Genomic DNA, 20,816 nt, shown 5'->3' with positions numbered 1-20,816 from the left:
GCCACCGGCTCCCCAGGTCACACCACGCCCAGGTCCTGTGGTGCACAGCGGGGCTCTCTCCGTGTGGTGGGTTGCCCCCTCCCCTGCACTGGCTGGCCCCTGATGTGTGTGCACCACCTCCTGCCTGGCTCAGTAGCAGGACCCTTGTGATGCTGGCGATGACCCAGAGGAGCTGGGCTGTGGAGGGGCCATCGGCCTCGGGACCCTCCTCCCGTGACACTCCCTGGCCTGCACCCACTCTGGACGTGGGACCCCGACTCCTTTCCCAGACCGTGCCTCCCTCGGGCGCCAGCCTGGCCCCTGTGCACCTGTGCTTGCTGTGGACACCTGGACTCTCCCCACCCTGCTCCCTCAGGCGCGGGCCGTTGCCATGGGAATTGTGTCTGGGAATCTATTTTGAGATCTCTTTTTTGTGGCATGATTTTTAATACTGCCTGGTGCTGCCTGTCGGTTTCCCACATTTGCCTGAGCAGACGGATTCCCCTGGCCAGAGAGGGCCTGCTGCCTGTCTTTAGATGCAGCGTGCCCCAGGCCCATGAGTAGCAGCTGGCAGGGGTCTCGGGAGGAGCCTCTTCAGGGCTGCTGGCCCACATGTGGCCGGGGACAGCCACAGTGCCCGGCTCCTGGCTTCAGCTTGCAGGGTGAGGCAGGAGACAGGGGCATGTGCCCCTACTGGCCCAAGGAGCCACATCAGGGCTCCATGGAGACAGACGAGGGGCCCGGTGTTGAGCTGTTGTTGGCATTGGCTTCCCCTGCCCTGCCTGGCCAAAGCTGTTGCCTCAACCTTGGCTCTAGGATTCCGGGGCCCCTTGGCATTTGCTGGCGGGTGAACTGCTACTGTCCTGCCCACAGGGCTGCAGCCGGTTGGAGGACAGGGAAGGGGGTCAGCTCGTGCTGATTAAGTCTCAGGATGCAACAGAGCATGTGTAACACGCACCATGGGCCCAGGCTGAATTTGGGAAACAGGTGTGTGCTCTGGCTGAGTTTCCGCATTGGCTTCTCTGACAGAGACAGGCGCCACAGGGGTTAAGTAAGTGTCCTGCTCAGGGACCCCCAGCCATGGAGGGGCCCACTCCCGAGGCCACCGCACCCCACCTACGCTCCCCCTGACGGCTCAAGAAGGGAGCAGGCGAGGCAAGCGCAGGTGCAGCAGGTTTGCATCCAGACCACCAGGAACAGGTACGTGCGCATGTGTGGAGAGGGCGGAAGGAAGGGGAGGGCACGTGAGCCCGCGAGCTGGCGTGAGGAGCGAGCTGGCCGGCCTGGGCTCTCCCGTGATGGGCTGTTGCTGTCCCATGCGGAGACTGGAAGGGCTCAAGGGCGGATTTTAGGGACGTCAGTCAGCCTAGGAAAGGTGAGACGCATCTGGCGTTCTGTGGAACTCACTGAGCGTGTTCTCTACCCACGGCCGAGGGTGTCCCATGCCCGGCTTGCTGGCTGCTGTGAGACTGGGCCTCTGCGGCCGAGTGGGACCCAGCGGACATGGGCTCAAGGGGAGGAGGCCTGGGCCTTGGTTTCTGTGGGCCTTTCCCCTGGAGGTATCTGGCCAGATGCTGGCCCTGAGAACCCGCTGGGACCTGTCCTCATTTATGGTTTAATTCAGTGAGTCTCTCTGAGGAGCAGTATTGTGGGGGTGCTGACCTTGGCCTTGGTGTGGAGCACTCTGCACTCGGGGCACCTCTGCCCCTGATCCTCCCTGGTGTGGGGGCTCTGAGGAGCCCAGATGGATGTGGCCGTCTCATGGGGCCGTTGTTGACTGGGAAGAGTGATTGGCGGGTTTGGGAGCAGAGGTCGGAACGCAGTGGGTTCAGGTGGGCCCAGCCCGAGCCTCCTCACCTGTCCTGGGAGTGAGTCTCCTCACCTGTACTAGTTGCTCGTTGGAAGACCCGGCCTTACAGGCCCGAGACCCCAGGCTATGCTTCCTTCCCTGTGGGCGCTGGGTGGTGCATATGGCCTGGTGTGGCCTCACACGCTGCCTCTTGACACTGCCACAGTTGGGGAGGGGAGGGCGTGACTGCACTGCCAGAGGTGGCGGTGCCTGGCTTGGGTCTTTTCTTGAAGGAGGCGGCAGGTGCCTTGAGAGTGAACGGTAGGAGAAGGAATTTCAGAATTCGACCCGTGGTGGTGCACGGTGGGAGCCTGTTAGTCTGCAGCCCGAGGTGGCTCTGGATAGTTCTCTGAAGCCAGGGCCTGTGTCAGCAGCTGCCTGAGGACCTGCTGCACACAGTGGGGCCTGTGGCCCACTCGGCAGAGACGTGGAGGCTGAGAGTGGACCGAGGCCAGCTGCCTAAGTTCAAGTGCAAGCTCTCCAAGAACCTGAGAAGAAATAGGAGACTACCTGAATCTGCCTTCAGTGGTGGGAGGTGGTTTTTTTTTAAAGATTTATTTATTTGAAAGTCAGAGTTACACAGAGAGAAGGAGAAGCGAGAGACAGATTTTCCATTTGCTGGGCCACAATGGCTGGAACTGGGCTGATCAGAAGCCAGGAGAGGCTTCCCGTTCTCCCACGGGACTGTAGGGGCCCAAAGACTTGGGCCATCCTCCACTGCTTTCCCAGGCCACAGCAGAGAGCTGGATGGGAAGTGGAGCAGCCGGGACTTGAACTGGCGCCCATATGGGATGCGGCACTGCAGGCGGTGGCTTCACCTGCTGTGCCACAACATGGCCCCACGTGGCAGGAGCTTTGTCCCGGTAGTTTGAAGGAGGCCTTGTGTGTGTGTGGCTGGGGCTGTGGGGGGCAGGAAAAGCCTTAGGTGTGGTCTCAGGACTGGAGCTAGCCCTAGCCTGTGGGAGGCCATAGTCTGGCAGGTCCCCCCGAGTGGCTGGCAGTTAGCAACCATCGTCCCAGCCCACAGCTGGCTTCAGGTCACCGCAGTTTCTTGCTTCTGAGTTCATTTAGCCTGTGGCCTCTGTAGCTCAGGGTCTTTGCAGGTGGTGAGCTTTCTACCCAGAGTGCCTGCCTTGCTAACCTCCCTCAATAAAAAGCTTAAGTTTTATGTTTGTGCCCACTCCTGTCCCAGCTGCTCAGGTATTTTCCAGGACCCCCTGCTTGGGGGATGCCTTGGGGAACCTTAGCCTCCCACTGTGACCCTCTGAGCTGTGCTGTGCCAGTGCCCCAGGGAGTGTCAGCACCATGGACAGTGGCAGGGCAGCTGGACGCTTGAAGCCAAGTCCAAGGATGATGGTGGACTAGGGGAGGCAGAGACCACCTGGCGGGTCAGGGAGCAGGGTTGCCGTGGCTGGAGCCAGCTCTGTCCCCTAGCAGTAGCCCCCACAGCGTTCCTGAACACAGGAAGTTGGAGTGGCATCAGGCCACGTGGGCCACATCTGATGCCCCCTGCTGCTCTTCCCACTGGGCCCCCTGTCTGCAGCTCCCCCTCGATCAGAGCCTGCCTGCTTCCACACCTCAAAAGGCATCAGGGAGCAGAGAGCACAGCCCAGCTCCTACCTCTGCAGGTTCAGCTGCCGCCCACGAGAAGTCAGACCTCGGTTCTGGCTCCTGCTCTGCACCAAGGCCCGTGGGTCCTCGGGGACCCTGAGTGTGAGACGCAGAAGCTGACCAGCCTGGGTGCACCCAGGGCCACATTGCTGGCAGGTGGCAAGGCCAGTGTCCCCTCGAATGCTTCCCACCAAGGTCCCGAGTGTGTCGCCACCCTTGGAGCTCCCTCCCTCCCTCCCTCCCTGGGCTCCCATATGCAGATGCAGCCGCGTCTCCAAGGGCCCACCACTTCCCCAGAGCCCACCGACTCTGCTCCTCACTTGCTAGAGGCAGAAATCCTCTTCTGAGTCCTGTCCTGCCACCAAGAAGCCATCCCTGACTGCCCTGGGCTGGTCACTGCACCTGCTTTGTCCAGCTGGCCCTGGGCTCTGGGAGCTTCCAGATGAAGTTTGCCCAGGGCCGTGGGAGGAGCAAGCCTCTGGAGTTAGCCCCATCTGCTTGGGTTCAAATGTGTGGACACCCAAGAATTGACTTCTCTCTCTGGGCCTCAGTTTATTCAGATAAGAAACAGAGGGCTTTCTCTCAGGATGGGTCTGGGGGCTCACACACTAGTGATCCTGAAGCCCCTAGCACCGGGCTTGGCCCCACTTGTGCCTGCCTCCCTCTGGAGGCACCGGCTCTTGCCATGTTCTCGCCTGGACCTGGGGGTAGTTGGAGCCCCACTCCAGCTCAGGGCCTGGAAAATCTGCCTTGTCAGGTTTGAGTGGGGGAGGACCAGCCAGCCAGCGTGTCTGGGTGGCGAGAGAGGCTATTTTGGGAAGGAGTCTGGAAGGAGTGTTTTGTTTGCTCCTCGTGATGACAGGGGGTGGCAGAGCCCTGCTCTCCTCTCCTGGTCACCAGATGAGGCCTGGGCGAGGGATGGGGCCAGCAAGGAGGGACATGGTTCTCTGTGAGGTAGACTGTCCAGACACCCAGAGGGTCAGAGGCCGCAGGAGTCTGCAGCCCGACTCCAATCCTGCGTCGCTGTCGGCTCATCCTCAAGCGATGTCTGAGTGGACGGGGCCACTGAGAAACCAGAGAATGTGGATTCTGATGTATCAGACTTTGGCTTCAGCTGGCCATCTGCCTACACACCCACCCCGCACCCCAACCAGCCATGCTGCCACCACGTATCACTTCTTTCTGCCCTTCTCCCATCCACCTACCACCCATCAATCTGTCCATTTGAACTCTCTCTAGCCTGCCAACTAGCCATCTGCCTGTTTGTCCATCCATCTGCCCACCCAGCCATTGGTTTGTGCATTGGAAGTCTCTTTAGCTAACCATCTATCTGTCCATCTACTGGTCCAGTCATCTGTCCGTCCATCCATCCATCCATCCATCTACCCATTTACTAATCATTCATCTGTTTACCCATCCATATATCAATCACTTATCTATTGATCATCCATCCATCCACTTACCCATTTGTCCATTCATCCATCTACACGTCCACTAATCCATTCATTTGACTGTCCATATATCCATCCACTTACCCACTCATTTGTCCATCCACCCACTTATCCACTTGTCTATTTATCCACCACCCACCCACCCGCTTCCCATTATCTGCTTGCCCTCTTTATCTACCCACCCAGCCCTCACCAACCCTTGCAAGTGCAGGACACTGTAGGAGCAGTTGGCATCTGTACTGGGTGGTGCACTAGCTACGGTAATGGAACAGAAACAGGTACAGTGCTACCATTATGCCTCCCCCACCCCCACACCCCCAAGACCATGATCAACAATGAATTTGAGATTTCAGGCTTGTCTTGTGTGTTGGAGGGTGGAGAGAGAGAACTGCACAAGGACCAAAATGGAAGACTCCCAGGGGAGGCCATGTTTCACATCTGACCTCAGGGCTGGCTGTCTGTCCCCTACTGTCACACTCCCTGTGGAGAGAAGAGGGAGGCTCTGAGCTGTGGTTTTGGGGGACCCACCAGAGAGCCACAGGATCTATGGCTCGTTGCAGGGGAGGGGACAGAGAGGAGGACAAGGACGGCACTGGGGCCTGAAGGCAGGCGAGTGTCCACTTGCCCCACTGGATGTAGTCCACAGGTGCCTGCGGGGCAAGGGTGCACTGGGCCAACTTCGTGGTCAGCAGCTGCGCTCTACCTGGGCAGAGCTGTCCGTGGATGAGGAGGGCTGGACAGAGCAGGACACTGGGCACTGGCGTCCAAGGTGTAAATGCTTTTTTTAAATAATTTATTTTATTTTTTGACAGAGTGGACAGTCTTCCTTTTACCATTGGTTCACCCTCCAATGGCTGCTGCGGCCAGCACACAGTGCTGATCCGAAGCCTGGAGCCAGGTGCTTCTCCTGGTCTCCCATGCGGGTGCAGGGCCCAAGCACTTGGGCCATCCTCCCCTGCACTCCCGGGCCACGGCAGAGAGCTGGACCGGAAGAGGGGCAATCAGGACAGAATCCAGTGCCTCGACTGGGACTAGAACCCTGTGTGCCGGCGCCACGGCTCAATAGGTGGTGCCGGATTAGCCTATTGAGCCATGGCGCCAGCCCCAAGGTATAAGTGTTGAAAGTGCTCCCCAGAGCCTTCCCTGGCTGTAGCAGCGGGAAATTCAGATGAGTGTCAGCCTCTGCGGTTGCTCTTGGTCTCGTTCGGTTTCTCCCCTTGGATGAAGGAATGACCTGTCTGCTGTGTGGGTGTCTGAGCCTAGAAGGCTCTGTTCCTGGGACAAGGTCTCGGGTGTGCAGATGGACATCCAGGCCTGGGCACTTGGGTGTGGCCTCAGAGCTGTCCACTTGCCCACTCAGCCTCCACTTCTCCCGAGGTCACAGAAAGGAACGTGGTGCTCAGATCCGGCCTCTTGTGCTCTGAGACTCGGGGGTTTGGGATTTGGGGTCTCTCGTGTTTGAATTGGCTGGCGTGGGGAGGAGTGAGGCGGGCCTGGGCCTCTGGGCAGTGTGGAAGATAGATTTTTCTTGAGCTTATAATGCCGCCTTGTGTTTGTAGAGCGATTTCTGGGTTTTGAGGGCACTTTCCCTCATTTCGTGGGATTTGAATGTTCAGTATCAAACAGGCGTTTGCATATGGTGGGCGGGGGATGCCAGCCTGGGCCTTTCCAGGTTAGGGAGAGAAGGGGGCAGGTTCAGGCCTCCAGGGCCGCGCTTTCCCATGGGGGTCTCAGCCACACCCCGGGAATGTCTACCTGGAGCGACAGGAAGTGGGATTCTGGGGACAGTGAGTACAGAGCCTGAACGTAGGGGGAGGGACCTGACCAGGCAGGTGCTCCAGGTAGGGGACCTCGGTTTTGCTTGGATTTTTCAGGGGTGCAGGACCTTTTTTCTGCCAAGGTCCATCTGGGTATTTGCCACTCGTGGGTCACATGCAATCATAGACGTGAAAATCGGCCAGCTGTGGATTTGTTGAAAGTTTGAGCCCTGCCTGTGGTTGCATTGGCTGGGCCAGACCAGTTGATTCCCAGGGCCTTGTGCGGCCCGCAGGCTGGACTCTCCCCACGAATGTCCTGTGATTTCAGGCAGTCACGGAGAAATACGACACTGATCAGGGGCACCCTTACTGTGTTGCCGTCAAGCTAAACGTGAATGAATTGTGTTTGTAGCATTCCCCATTCCCAGTTAACGACGTGCTGCTTAAAACAGTGGTCTCTGCCCACTTGGAAACCCAGTGTGGAGCCCAAGGCCTCTGGGGCGGGGCCTTCTGTGATGGTTCTCACCGGCCTGCATGGCACACACTCACTCCAGCAGCGCCTGTGTGTGCCTGGCCAAGTGCTGGGCAGAGGTGGCCCGCCATTGGCGCTCCGGCATGTCAGTGTCGTGTGAGTGTCTGGGGCCTGCCTGCGTGCCTGGCCCCTGCATGGCTCAGATGGAGCCACACACACTTCCCTGACCCCAGGCACTGGGCTCTGACTCTGGCCCTGGAGTCGGGCTTCCGGCTGATCTATCATAGCTCCAGGCACAGAGGACCCTGCGGGGGTCACCGCTGTCCTGTCCAGCCCCGAGGAGTACCGAGAGCTTGCCACCTGCTGATTGGTGTGCCGGCATCTGGCTGCACAGTGCTCTTGTGTATTTATGGGCCCATAAAATATTAAATCCTTATCACACAGCACTTTGTCTCCTGAAAGCCCTTGCAGGCCCATATTTTCCCCATTTGGAAGGCAGAACAAATAACTATTTAATCAACTTGCAGCTCCCAGCCCGGGCGGGCAGGCGGGCTCCCCCAACCCCCACAGCGGGCAAAGCCGCCCTCTCTTGGGGGGGGGGTGTGTGTGAGTCGTGCCGGGTAGGGGGGCAACTGCACTGTGGCACGCGCCATGCGTGAGCTCAGCAGACTTCCCGGTGTGCGGGTTCCATCTTCAGATGCCCAGCTGGCCACACGGGTGTGGAGATGGACATCCTTGGAAGCCGCAGGATAGCGCTGAGTGGTCCAGTGCCCCCTCCCCATGCCGGGCAGTGGGGACCCCTGCAGCTCCCAGGCAGCCCGAGGCCAGAGGGGGACAGCTGATGCACCCCGGCATGCCACGTTCTCAGCATTGATGGATCCAGGTCAGTCACAGCCACGAGGAATTCAAGTCCTGATGAGAACCCAGGCCTTGTGTGGGGTGATTTTGCCCCACTGTAGGCTGACGCCAGAGGCCCTGGCACATTTTGGGAGGGCAAGGCTAAGCCGTAATGTCTGTGAGTTGGGTGCATTTGATGTGTTTTGCACGTACGAGGGGGTTGTCGGGTTGTAACCCACTGGGGAGCCTAGGAGTGTCTGTATCTGGTGTGATGGGCAGCGGGGTGGGGCGGGGCAGGGCCTAGAGTTGGGGGATGCGGGAACAAGCCTGTCTACAACTGTGGGTTTGGCAACTCGGCTCTTGACCACGCCTGGTGCCACGCGCTGGGCTGTTGTGGCCATGCTGCTGCTGCTCTGTGTGTGTGTGTGTGTGTGTGTGGTGGGAGGACCTGGGGGTCCCGTGGCTGTGTCTGTCTGTGCTATCGTCTCCCTTGATCTCCATGAGCCGGGGATCCTATGCTGCTCCTCGTGGGAGAGGCTAGTCTGAGGACACCTGAGACTCTGGGCGGTAACACAAGGCCTTTACAAGATGGGAGAGTTCAGCGGGGATCGGGTTTCAGGTGCTCATGGGTCCAGGAGCTCAAACCCTGCTCCTCTGCCATCAGGAGGAGCCAAGAGGGGAGGCCTGGTGCTGGAGGGCAGGGCGGACGGGGGTCTTTGAGTTGCAGCTCCGCCCCTGGCACTTGGCACTTGGTCCCGGGTCCTGAGCCCAGAGCAACAGGTTCTGCAAAGGCGTGGCTGCCGAGCTCGTCCCTTAGAGGGAGCCTGCCTGTGATCAGGGGTGGGGCTGCGATTTACAGCCCCCCCCAACCACAGATTGGCAATGCACATGGGGGTGTCGCAGAGGAAGGGGCTCCTTGTGACCCAGTTGCCTGCATCTCTGACAGTGTGGGCGTCGTGCCTGGTCCCAGGGGTCGGGCGTCTCATGCTGGACCCTCCAACCCACCTGTTGCCCTTGTGCGCATGCACAGCTCTGATCTTGCAGCTAGGAGGAGAACGGGGTAGAAAGCACCTTCGTCCTGACGTGCAGCCAGCACTCCTTCCTTCGCACCTGCCCGGCTACCCGGGGACTTTCAGTGTTATTAGGAGCAGTCCTCCCAGGATGGGGGAGGGGGCCGGGGGCCCCCAAGGGGCATGGTGGGATCTGCTTTGGGATTCCAGTCTCCTCCACAGGCTGCAACCCACTGTGACGGGGGCTCTGCCTCCCTTGGGGCAAGGGTGCTGGGTGACGTCCTGGGTGGTTCCCGGGGACTGCAGATTACCAGAGTCACTGTGGTCTGGGGACAGATCCTGTCCCCTCCGCTCACAAGCCAGGCACCCCGAGGCCCTGAAGAGGGGCGAGGATGCCATTGCTTGGTTAGCCTGCCTCCTCCAGAGGGGGAGGAGCGGCAGCCTCAGGCAGTGTAGCAGGGGCAAGGAACCGGCTCTGCCCAGCGCCTGTCCCACATCAGCACCTGCCTCCTTGGGCTCTTTGGTGCTCTTCCTAGCAGCTGTGGGGTGAGCTGGACCTCCAGGGTTTCGAGATGCAGCAAGACGGAGGCTTGGATGGACGGGAAATGGTGGTTCTGCTGGTGTGACAGAGGGGGCCCCGCCTTGCCCCCTACAGGCCACTCCTCAAATAGCAGCCAGGGTGAGCCAACCATCACTCCACGCAGTCTCTGGATCTCTGTGTGGGTGGAGAAGCCACGTTCTTCCCGTGGCCACCAGGTCCCAGGGGATCGCATGTCACTTGGCAGCCGTCTTTAGGGAGATGGGAGCTGGAGAGCCTTCCCTGAGTGCATGGAGCTGCCTAGCTGGGGGGGAGGGGTCTCAATCACAGTGGGGGCCTCCTGCTTTACCCACCAGACTGCCGCTCTCTTCTCTCCGTACCCCAGGCCTCGGTGCCTGGGTGCTCAGGAGTATCTGAGGGGTAGAAGGGAGCAAGCAAGGAGGTCAAGTCCTCTCAGGGCCGCACAGCCTGGACCTGGTCCCTGCTGGCGTTCGGCGCTGGGGAGCCGTCGGCAGCTTCTGAGCAGGCCAGGGTCTGTGATGGGACAGTGTGGGGGGCGGGAGGGATGGCAGGCACAGCAGGGGTGGAGAGGCCACAGCCAGGCAGTGGCTGTCTGCTGTGGGGCTGGGAAGCCACAGGAGGCAGGCAGTGGCAGGGCGCAGCAAGGGTCGGCGTTCCTGGGGGCCATGTTTGGGAGTGAACTTAGCACCACCTGTTGGCCGCACCCATCCTCTTCCCACACCCCCAGCATCTGCTTGCTGCCGGCTCCCATGCTGGTGTGGGTGCCTCCAGCCTGTGCCTGGGCTTCCTCATAAACCCAACGCACATGGCTGGTGCGCTGCTCGGCCAGTTTCCCAGATCCCCTGTGTGCGACAGCCCTGCCGCTCTGCAGGAGCCAAGGGTCGGTGAGGAAGGAGCGCCGTGGTGTCCATCTTCCCTGGGAGCTGGCGGCCCTGCCCATCCATCAGTGGATGGCAGGGGCTGAGGGGCCAGCTGGGAGAACCCTGCGTGGGCGATGGAGTCTTCTGAGAGTTGTTAGAGAATTGTGGAATTGGCCACCATTTTCGTGGCTTCTTTGCCCTCTCTGTTAAGGTTGCTGCCTCCCTGGTGGAGGTGTAAGGCAGAGATTGAAATCCAGGAAGGACGGGCAGAGAGGCAGCAGGGACCCGCGGGACATGTCGCTGGCCCTGCCCACTGGTCCACCCATCATGGTCCTGTGAGGGGCCTGGCGCCGGCTCCTTGCTGATGGCCTGGGCCTTGACCCCGAGCCGGCAGGGAAGTGTTTCTCCCTCCGAATCCCGGGCTCTCAGGCTCTGAGCCGAGACACAGCTGCTGGCACCTTGGGTGCGTGTGCTGCACAGCGAGCCAGCTCCTGTGCGTGGGGGCAGACGCCAGGACAACGTGGCAGCCCCCGCCACCTGAGTGGAGCTGAAACAGGCACTGCATCAAGCCAGCCCTCTGTGTTGACTTGAGCTGCGTTGAGCACAGCCACACGGCTGTGAGTGGCTGGGGCCGGAACACCGACCCGGACTGGTTAGCAGTCCCTCCTGCCCGCTCTGTCTCCCTCGGTTGGGCTGTTTCTGGATGTTTCCTGCCAACGGAACCCCGTGGTACATGGCGGGCGCCACATTCCACAGCAGGTGTTGATCCACACCTGGCGTGGAAGACACGGGTGTCGTCCACCCTTTGGTCAAACGCTGCTGTGAACGTTTGCGGCCAGGTGTTTTCGGGACTTGCTTCCCATTCCCTGGCATATTCCAAGGAGTAGGGTCCTGGGTCACGTGGCGATTCTGTGTTCTCTCTGAGGGGCCATCCTGCTGATCCCCACAGTGGCGGGACCCACTGGTGGCCACACTCTGCCGTGGACATTCCGGGTGCATCCATGCTTGCTGTGACTGATTGTGTTAGATTTGAGATTTGAAAGGCTGGGAAGATGGCCAGGATGGTCATCCACTATGGCATCCATCCATTCGTTGTCAGCCATCAATACGGGGACACTGTGTGGACATCCGCTCACCAGCATGCTGTCCCTCACTGCCCTGTGTGAGAGCTTCCATCTGGGGCCTCACTGGATTCGTGAGAATATCGATCAGGTCCAAGGTTAAGTGTGGTTTTCCTTCCTGTCCCTCAGACCGGGCAGCCTTGAGTTACTCTTGAAACCCGTCAACATTCACTAGTGATTTTTTGTACTTTACAAACGTGGGATTTCTATGCTTCCATCTGCTGGTTCACCCCCTAAATGGCCGCAACGGCCTGAGCTGCGCCGATCTGAAGCCTGGAGCTTCTTCCAGGTCTCCCACGCAGGTGCAGGGGCCCAAGCACTTGGGCCATCCTCCACTGCTTTCCCAGGCCACAGCAGAGAGCTGGATCAGGAGAAGGGGTCCTGGGATGTGAACTGGTGCCCATATGGGATGCCGGTGCCAGAGGCTTAGCCCACTAGGCCACGGTATGTACTACTGAGGTATGATTGACAGGTGCAAAGCTGTACACGTTGAATGCATATGAGTCAATGAGTTTGCAGCTAAGTGTGTACCCATAAAGCCATCACTGCTGCCAAGACCATAGATGTACAGCTGTCACCTCCCAGGGCTTCCTCCCGCCACCTCCTTCATCATCGTCATAACGGTTACTGTTATTTGTGAACCCTCTCAGCACCTTTAGAGAGTTTGCATTTTTATTTGAAAGGCAAACATCTCCCATCTGCTGGTTCCCTCCCCAAATGGCTGCAGTAGTCAGGACTGGGCCAGGCCCACGCCAGGATGCTGGAACTCAGTCCAGGTCTCCCGTAGGGGTGGCAGGGGCCCAAGTCCTTGAGCCACCACCTGCTGCCCCCCAGGGGTTGGAATCAGTGGCCCCAGGACTTGAACCCTGGCACTGCAGTGTGGGATGCAGGGGTCCAAGGGAGGCTACACTGCCTGCCCTTGGCAGATTCTAACTAATCTAACAGATTCACAGTGTTTGCCGTGTGGATGTGCAGAACTACTTACCGTGTATATAACAGACTCCGCGCCCAAGCCCCGGCATCCACCCTTCCACCTCTGCATCTGAGTGGGACTGTTGTGTCCCACGTGTGGGCGACACGCTGGCCTTTGTGTCTGAGTTCACTGGGCCTCCTAGGCTCACCCACGTGGTCACGAACGGCGGGATCTCTTCCTTCCCCTCTTCCTATAATGCCTTGGGGACGTCGGCTCCATGAGACGTTAGCCTCCTGCTTCCCTTGAGATCTTCAGACGTGATCTCTCAGTTCTCGGAGCGTATTCGTGGTGCCTGGCTAACACGGTCATCAGTTGACGACTGGACCGGGCAGAGACGTCCTTACGAGCCTCAAGCCGAGGGCCGGTGTGCAGGGTGGCATGTCAGGGAGCCCTGGCAGGCTGCTAACAGCGCCACCATAGCTTTCGCTTCCTGCCTGCAGTGAGATTCCAGGGCCTTCTGTGCGTGCACATGGCCGCCCCGCTGCCCAGGAACGTGCCCGCGCTGCCCAGAGCCGCCAGCGAGCCTCCAGTCCCAGTCACTTGCTCCAGCTGGTAACGCCGCTGCAGGCAGCCACGAGGTGAAGATGTTGGCTCTGATGGGGTTTTGCAGCAGACACCTGGGGTGTAGCTTCTCCCTGACAGGAGCGCAGAGTCAGGCCACAGGAAGACAGGAGCTGGGTAGGGAACTCTTCCTTGTAGATGGGTCAGTTCTCCACACATGGGGATTTGGGGCAGCTCCAAACCCACACTGCTTTCCGCAACTCTTGTGCTCATGGGGCTGTTGGGTTTTGAGGCTGCCCTGGTGCTGGGGCAGGGTGATGGGGGGACCTGAGGGACAACCCCACTGTGCACCCCCGTCTTGCTGAGGTCCGTCATTCCAGCACGATGACACGTCCTTAGCTTCAGCGTCCAATGGCTTTGGCTGTGTTCTGGCTTTGTGGTGGAGCCCCGTGGGTGTACACGCAGGGTCGGGTCTGTGGCTATAGCTGGGACCTGCTCAGCTGAAAGGCAGGGGCCACGGTGAGGGGGAGGAGAGAGTTTGGTTGGCAAAAGGCTCAGGGGTGACCCTACCTGCTGGTGTGTGACCAGCTCAGGGTGGCCCCAGCCCGGGCTGGGACCAGAGGAGAGCCGAGGTGCTGGGTGGCAGAGACAAGGGCGGGAATGTCAACCTCACCACTCACAAGCCCTGCATGGCAGCGAGTCACGTGCCCGCTCCCAGAGCTGTTCCGTTGTGGGGTGTCAGGAGAGGGGGCGCCTTGCAGAGCTCTGCCTGTGGGGTGAGTGACATGCCGGGAGCTGGCGGTAGGTAGCTGCTGGTCACAGCACAGCACACTGTAACAAAGACACACTGGAACCCACGAGACATCTTACTTAGGGAGAGACGTTTAGGGCCGTGGGCTTGAAGTTGATGAAGAATTACAAATGGCGTTCATAACGATTTTTATGGGGAATATCATTATAGACGCCTTTATCAGTAGAAGGGAAGCCAGCTGCATGCTTGCTCGCGCACAGCTGTGGAGGGCAAACTTAGGAAAAAGGACTTGGAGGTGGACGGAGACCTCCTGGGGAAGGGGCTACGCATCATTTCCTCTGCTTCTCCAGGTGTCCTTCGGTATGGCTCTGAGCATCTCCTCAGCCGGCAAGTATGTTCCCCCCATCAGCCAGCCAGAGAGACGGAGACCCAGGGGAGGCGCTGGACGTTTAGGAGACCGATGGGTTGGGATGGTGCGGTGCGGATTGGTCCACTTCTTGTTTGCACGCCCGCCTCCTGACCCCGGTGAGGCCACACAGCTGGGACACGGGGAGGGGTGGCAGGAGCCGGGTCCCCTGTAACTGCTGTCAGAGTGATGGGGATGTCGGCGCTCCCCTCTTGGCGATGCCGGCCGCCCCTTGCTGGTGGTGCCTGGCTCTGGTCTTGATGAGAATTGGCAGTGACAGATGCAGAAGTGTCTGCCCAGTGACTGTCACCCTTGGCTTCTTGGGAAGGGTATTTGGGGCAGTGCTGTGGTCACGCATGGTTCCCCACCCCCCATTAGCCCCCCTCCCAGACTGGGGCAGTGTGGCGTAACTCTGGGGGGCCCCTGGACCAGCTCACGACACAGACGTGGGCACCAGACCCAGGTTGGGTTTCTCTAGTGCAGATTCCAGGGCCTGCTCCCGGGTGCCGATTCGGAGGGGCAGGGGCTGGGCTGTGTGTTTTTGGGCAGCAGATGAGGAAGTCCCGTGTAGGGTCTGCAGCTCCACTTGGAGAACCCTGGGCTGGGGGATGCGTGAGCGGCCTATGGGAGGTGGGCTCTGCAGGAGCTGGGGTGCCGCAGGAGTGCGCCGAGCACTTTCCTTTGGGCGGGTGAGGCGCTGTGGCTGAGGGATGCGTTTACAGCTGCACGGCCAGTGCGGACACGGCCACTGGCTGTGTAGACCTGCCTGTGGGCGCCTGTATCCTGTTAGGAAACAGTTGGGAGGCCTCTCGCGCCCCGCAGGGAGCCGGCTTTCCCAGCAGTACTTGGGGGAGCCGCAGGGGCGGGGCACGGCCTGATTTGACATCAACCTCGGTGCTCCGAGGGAGACATTCACCACCAGGGCGGTGGTGTTGTGGCTTCAGGCATTAATGCAGCACTTTCTGTATACCTGGCACTGTCTTACCCGAGTTCAGCCGCTATGCAGGGTGACCCCAGGCAGCAGCACTCTCCTTCCAAAGCGGCAGCGGGCACGTGAGGCCCAGCACCGACCCTGGGCTCCAACTGCCGCCGGCACGCAACCCAGGCCTGGCTTTCAAAGGCCTGGCTCCCCAGGGCTATGGCCAGCATCTGGTGTCCGTGGGGCAGCCCCTGTGGGATGGGGGGCAGGCTCTCCAGGGCTGTGCTTTTGGCACAAGCAGCGCCAGCCACTAACAAGACGTGCGTGGTGCTGCCCTGGCTGTCCCAGGGCCATCCCTCATCCACCGCCATCTGGGCAGATGCTCTAATTAGATGGGACAGGGCCAGCTGCGGGCTGCAGAGCGAGGACGCAGGCACCTGCTGGGCCAGGCGGGGCACAGCCTAACTCCCGGGTTATAGCTGGGGCTGGGCAGGGGTTTGCGCCGGACAGACCCTGGTAGCAAGAGCCATTAGAGCACCCGCCACTGCTCAGACAGCTGAGTGAGCTTGCGGGGGTGTGTGTGGGAGGGTGCATGGTCATCGTGGTGCCCGACAGCAGCACCGTTGCTGTGGGGTCCTTGGTGCCTGCACCAGCCCCTGACGTCACCATCATCATTCATGCCACTGCTGTCCTCAGCATCGCTTTGACACGTGGGCTGCACAGGGCTGAGCATGGTGGCCGACACGTGTGCTGTGGTTACCTGCGTGGCCAGGCACTGGGAGGCCAGGTGTGGGAGACACAATGGGGGAAGACAGGCAGCCCTCGTCACCCCGGAAGTGGCTGGCTGTGCAGATGAAGGCAGGTCCACAGCCCCCTCAGCTGGCTGGGCAGGCAGCGGCTGGGCCTTCCAGGGTGTGGGGAGCAACTCGGACTAGACTAAGTTACTGGAATTAAGACTTATTCTATGCATCTGCTCTCCCACAATATGGCGCTGGGAGAGAAGAAAACAGTTTCTACACAGCTGCCTCCAGTTCAGCCAATAAACTGTAGGACTTGATCCTGATTGGAGGAGAGCGGCGTGCTCGGCGTGTGGGCAGCCGAGTTGGGATTGGCGGAGGAGGACTATAAAGGAGGAGAGAGACGGCATGCACCAGGAACATCTAAGAGGAACATCTAAGGGGAACACCTGAGCAGCCCCCGAGAGAGCCGGCCGGCGGTGTGCCGCTCCCCTGCGGAAGTGGGGAATGTGGCCAGGGGGAACTGCCCTTCCACGGAGGTGGAAGGGACAGTAGCCAACCCGGGAAGAACCAGCAGCAAACCCGGGGAGGGCCGAGCAGAGAAAAGAACAGCGCAGGGTTCAGTGTTGCTCCTCCACGAAGAGGGGGAACGACACAGGGCACGGTGAATATGGCTTTGTCCCGGCAGCACAGGGCCACCGGGTCCGGCTGCAGATCCCAAGTTGGGGGTGGGGACCAGGTGCTCCGTCTCCAGCCCCCGACCCCTGGTTACTCTCCTCACCTCTCAGGAGTCCTGGTGCCGTTGGGGAGCCACCCAGGTGCTGGCTTGAGTCAGCTTGGCAGCCCAGGAGGGACCTGTCCCCTCACGGGGCCATTTATTTTTGCTCACTTTATTCTTAATGGCCACCATGTGCCTTCTGTATCTTGCAAGGAGTCCCCACGTGGAGACGTCGCAGGGCCTGTCCCCTCCCCACTCCCAGCAAGCCCTGGGAGGCGGTGTGTGTCACCGGGGCCAGGAGGCTGCGCTCAGCCTGGCTTTTTCCACGCTGCAGGCTCGCAGACATCTCGGGTCGTGGTTATGTAAGGGAGGGCCTGGGAGCATGGGCTCCGGGCGGTGTGGGCCTCGGCATGCGTGTGTGTGTGTGTGTGCATGTGGATGTCTGTTCAATGTCTGCATTGGGGTGGGGTGTGCGTGTCTGCAGGGCAAGGGTGTGTCAGGTGTGTCGGGGGTGTGTGTGCGCACAGTGGTGAGTGTCGGGGGTGTGTGCACAGTGGTGTGCGTGTGTCGGGGGTGCGGGCATGTGTGCATGGTGGTGGTGTCAGGGGTATGTGAGAGTGTAGTGGTGACTGTTGAGGGTGTATCAGGGATGTATGTGCGTGTGTGCACTGGGGCTGTGCACCGACGGCGTGGTGGTGAGAGTACCTGTCGGGTGTGGCTGTGCCCTGGCCGCAGGTGCTGGCTGCAGCTTTTCCAGCAGGCGGCCAGCGCAGGGCGTCTGCTGAGTCACAGGTGATGTGGCCGCTGTCGCTGAGTCTGCAGTTCCAGGAGGTCCTTGCTCTGCACCCTGGGTTTGGCAAGGAGACTGGGGCCCTGGGTTTGGCAAGGAGACTGGGGCCCTGGGTTTGGCAAGGAGACTGGGGGCCCTGGGTTCGGCAAGGAGACTGGGGCCCTGGGTTTGGCAAGGAGACTGGGGGCCCTGGGTTTGGCAAGGAGACTGGGGCCCTGGGTTCGGCAAGGAGACTGGGGCCCTGGGCTTGGCAAGGAGACTGGGGCCCTGGGTTCGGCAAGGAGACTGGGGCCCTGGGTTCGGCAAGGAGACTGGGGCCCTGGGTTTGGCAAGGAGACTGGGGCCCTGGCCTGCGTGCTCAGCCGCAGCGTTTGTTCGCTCCCAATAACGGGGGGGGGCAGTGCTCCCTAGTCCCAGTTTTCCCCTCGTTTCTTCTGGTCCAGCGCAACAGCAGGCGTGTGGTGTGCCCAGTGTGTGTGTGCATGAGCGTGGATGTGCACGTGGGACTCTTCCAAACCGCTGTGGATAGTGCATTTAAAAAATAAGTAGTTTGGTGCAGAAAACTTGGAAATCCCTGCGTCACGTTTTCGTAATGTGCACTTTCACGGACCCCACGATTGCACCTGTGCCTGGGCCTCGCCATCTTTGCAACATTTAAAATCCCCACTCCTGCAGGTGTGCCTGTGACCACACGTGCACAGCCCTGTCAGCACACAGCGCTCGCCTTGCGCGGGTGCTACTCCGTGACTTACTGGGGGTGCGTATCAGGGCCCAGCCTCGAGTGTTCTCATTCTACCCTCACAGCTTTTTTTCCTGTGCACTTTTTCTTAATTTGGGTGAGAGAGGAGGCGAAGACGGGCGCCCACTGGGTTACCCTTGCACCCGGGGTGGGGTCAGAACCGAGATCAGCCCCGTGGGGTGCTCAGGAGGACCGCCTGACCGCCAAGGAGATGGGCTCCTCTGCCCCAGCGCAGACGCGGTGACAGATTTCTGGTGTCGTCATCACCACTGGCATAGTTAGGTTTTGTCGTCGCTAGAATTCCACTGGCTGATGAGACTTACCGAGAGGAAATTCACCGCGTGCCTCATCCTCAGCCCTGGAAAAGAGGGAATTTCTCTCCCTTGAGCTGCCGTGCCAGGTGTGGGCAGGTGGCCCTGTGTGGCCTCTGGGTTTCTGCAGCTCTCCGATTGCCCGCCAGAGGGCGCCCTTGCACCTCTGGTCGCTGCTCCCTGCCGCGGATTTCGGCAGCACAGGGGCCTGCAGGTGCGGAGGCTGCAGGCCTGTGCCGCCATCACTGCCCAGGAACTGCTCCCAGCCTCTGCCCAGACAGCCCAGGCCCCTGTGGCTCCAAGCTCAGGGCGGCTGCGGCTGGACCCCGAGGTCTGCCTCTCCATGCCTTCTCTTGAAGGCCACTGCAGCCCCCACCCTGGCCGAGCTGTCTTCTGCCCGGCACGCTGCCTCCTGGGGGGCTCTGCTCTGGGGGGCTGCTGCCCGGGAGGGGGAGGACCCTTCTGTGGCTCCACCTCCTCACCTGCAGGGTGGGAGGAGTTGGGCGTGAAAGCAGGTTTTTTTCTTTGAGACTTTTAAAACATGAAACCTTTAGTGCCATCCGCGGGTCCGTGGTGTTCAGGGCCCGAGCCGGGTCCGGCAGCCGCTCCCTGGGGGTCCTCGCAGGGAACAGAGGGGGGAGGAGAAGCGAGAATGGCCTGCCCCTGGCTGGCGTGAATCTCTTCAGGTTTGCTTTCTCAAGATGTAAATGGAGGGAAACCCAGAGGGACTGCAATTTCCTCTACTTTCTTCATGGAGGCGCCCGCGCTCCCACCCAAGCCAGCATGGAGTCCTCCAGGTTGCCCTTTGGCAGGCAGGGAGTCCCGGGCCAGCTGTCACCAGGGCCTCGGGGTGGGTGGAGGGTGCGAGGGCCCCGGCGCGTGTTCAGGGCGAGCCCTCAGCAGAGTTCTGCAGCCCCTACTGTGCTGGGGGGGGGGCGTGTCGGGGGTCTGGGCCTGTCTGCACGGGGACTCCAGAGCTCTCCAGGTACGGCTGTGGGCGGCCACAGGCAGAGGTGCACCTGTGAGATGGGCTAAGCCGGTGCTGCTGGCCGGGGTGGGCCGGTCTTGCCCTCTGCTGCTCTTCTCCCTTGCCCATTCCTGCGGGGTCTCTGGTCCAGTGTTGCATTAGACACTGTTGAGATCCTGCATCCTTAAGTTCCATCCTTCTAGCCTCCAAGACTCAGGAGACAGTCTGCCAGGCACACCGCCCTGGGGAGCAGCTGTTCTGAGCAGACCCGGCTTTCTCGCTGGCTGCTGGCAGCCCACAGGCTGGGGACCTCCCCTCCCCTGGATGGGCATGTGGGGGCAGGGGCTGGGTCAGACCCCAGGGAGCAGGGCAGCTGGTTCATGGAGGTGGAACCAGACCCGGAAGAGGAGTCCCCCTCCTCTTGAGCGTCGGGGCTCAAACCAGGAGCCTGCCGCTGGGGACTGGTCTTGTCCCTGCTGTGTGGCAGAAGGAATGCAAAGTTGGCTCGGGGACCTCCCATGGAGGCAGCAGGGCAGGCCCCGAGCTGGCTGTGAACATGGGTCAGTCAGGGTGCTCTCTGGGGGAAGGGGCAGCTGCAGAGACCTGGAGGGAGCAGGTGGCCCTGTCCACGCTCCAGCGTCAGGGCTGTGGGGCTCCCAAGGGGCCCCAGCTTGGTGCCAGCTGGGAGACGGGGATCAAGGGCCATGGAGACCAACATGGGCTGTCTCCTCTCCCGCGAGGAGCTGGCCTGTGTACACGCCGGGGGCGTGGGCAGTGGGCTTCCTGCTGAGAGCCGTGGGGGCTGTGAGGTTCCTGCTGTGTCCCGAGCCCGGCCTGGGTGGCCTTGGCTCTCAGCGCACCGCACCTGAAGCTCTTACCCTCTTTGGGTGGGGGAGGCCCCGGTGGGTGGAGCTCGCTCAGCAGCTCAGGGTCTCGGAAGAGAAGCCCACCCTGGCGGGCAACCGCCCGCAGCCCCGACTTACCCTCTGAAGTATCAGAGCGAGCGCGGCCGGCTCCGGCTTTTGCTGGGTGGTGTTCCTCCGGCCAGGCCATAGTGCTCGGCCCCAGGCTCTGGGTGACCCGGGCCCGCGGCATCCGTCTGCAGCTCGGCCACCATCCTCCTCAATGGCTGGGCGTGTCTATCCCGGGTCACAGGGGCAGGTCCCCTCCTGGCTGCCGGGGCCTCAGCAGACACAGAAGAACAGCCCCCTCTCCGGGCCTTTCTTGGGGCTCAGAGCGCCCCCTGCTGGCCGCCTCCTCGGCTGCGGGGGGGGGGTGGCGGCCTTGCCCACGGGAACCTGCTGGGTGTCCTTGCCAAGGTGGACGCCCTGGTGCAGGCCCCAGAGCCCGGCTCACCGCAGGCATCGTCCAAGGAGCATGTTCTGTGTGTCCGGCTGCGGTGGGCATTTTTAATTTCTCTCCTGGGTTTTGGGTCTCTGGTAGTTATCTTAGTGGTGTTGCTCCAAGACCCCCGAAAGGCCCCACCATGTGGTGCGCT

The 20,816-nt window shown here is 60.9% G+C and overlaps 1 protein-coding gene across 2 annotated transcripts in view; it reads left to right on the top strand.

Moving 5' to 3' along the window:
- KCNK9 (potassium two pore domain channel subfamily K member 9) overlaps positions 1-20,816 on the top strand; it is a 58,710-nt gene that overhangs the window by 28,568 nt on the left and 9,326 nt on the right. The gene's annotated exons all lie outside the window — the stretch shown is intronic.

The sequence above is a fragment of the Oryctolagus cuniculus genome, chromosome 6 (genome assembly GCF_964237555.1).
Source record: "Oryctolagus cuniculus chromosome 6, mOryCun1.1, whole genome shotgun sequence".
In the NCBI taxonomy this organism is placed as follows: Eukaryota; Metazoa; Chordata; class Mammalia; order Lagomorpha; family Leporidae; genus Oryctolagus; species Oryctolagus cuniculus.
Note: the sequence above shows the minus strand (reverse complement) of the source record. Positions and strands in the feature narration are given on the sequence as shown.